We start from the raw sequence: 1407 nt of genomic DNA on the forward strand, positions 1-1407 counted from the left end.
AGAATAAATACATTAAATAAACTATGATCATGTATCTTTTGTATGAGGCAAGTGCTGTGGTTGTGTAATGTCTGCGAAACCTCACGGGAAACGTGGGTATTTGCGATCCGTGTGTCTGTGCGCGTGTCTGTGTCTGTGTTGTGGGTGTGTGAATCTTTGTATGTGTCATGTGTGCCCGTGCGTGTTTCTGCATGTGATGTGTGACTGTGGTGGGGTTCTGTGTCTTTGTAACCTTGTGTGAAAGGTGTGTGTATTTGTGATGTGTGTGTCCAAGTCTGTTTAGGTATGTGATACATGCATCTCTGTGTGTTTTTGTATTTGATCTGTGTGCCTATGTCTGTGTTTATGTATAGTGTGTGACTGTGTATATGTGCATGTTATATGTGTCTGTGTGTATCAGTGTGTGGTGTATGTATGTGCATTTTTGCATGTGATTTATGTAGCCCTGTATGTATGAGTTGTGTGTGCCTGTATGCATGTGTAGGTAATGTGTCTGTGTGTATCCATGTGTGTGAAGTGTGTGTCCGTGTGAATGATGCATGTTACATGTCCGTATATATGCATGTGTTACGTTTCTGTGTACTCACGTATGTGATGTGCCTGTCTCTGTGTAGCTGCTGGGTCCATGTCTATGTTAGTTCATATGATGTGTGTGTCTGCGTGTGTCCGTGCAATTGCTGTCTGTGCATGTCCATGTGACATGCATGTATGTGATACTTGTGTCTGTGGGTATTCTTTGTTGCTCATTTGTCTAGGAACTGTCTGCGTGACTGTGACTATGAGTGTCAGCATATCACAGTGGTGTCCGTGGGGATCTTTGTGCCGTGTGCGTCTGTGGATTTGGGGCTTTACTTTGTCTGGGGCATGTGTGGGTCTTTGTGATGCTTTGACGTTCCTGCGTGGCCGGGTGCATCTGTGCTGGAAGCCGGCCTGCCTGTGAGTTTCCAGTGCGGTCCCTGCGTCTTTGTGTGTGACGTGTACGTGTCCCCGTCTGCTGATGGCTGTCCACCTTTGTATGTGATGCGCTTGTCTATGAGCGTCCCTGCGACGTGTGTCAGCTGTGTGTGGGCTGCGCGTGCCTGACATCTGCATCTTAGCGTGTAGCACATGTGTCCATGCTGGTGGCATGTCACAGCGGTGTCCGAGCCAGGCACCCGTGGGCCCTGCCCCCCCTCCCCCCACGCCGCAAGCGTGTGCCGGTCCCTGTCTGTCCCTCCCCCTCCCATTTCCTCCCCTCCCTCCTGGCAGCCAATGCTACGGGGGAGCCAGTTGCCATGACGACGCTCCATCCTCCCTCCTCCCACCCTTCCTGTGACAGGCTCTCTGCTCCCCCAATCCTGGCTGCCCTCGGGGGCGGGGCCCTCTTTCTCGCCCCCCCCCATCCTACCCTCTCCCCCCCACCCCAGC

This window comes from Piliocolobus tephrosceles, chromosome 21 (genome assembly GCF_002776525.5).
Source record: "Piliocolobus tephrosceles isolate RC106 chromosome 21, ASM277652v3, whole genome shotgun sequence".
Classification (NCBI taxonomy): Eukaryota; Metazoa; Chordata; class Mammalia; order Primates; family Cercopithecidae; genus Piliocolobus; species Piliocolobus tephrosceles.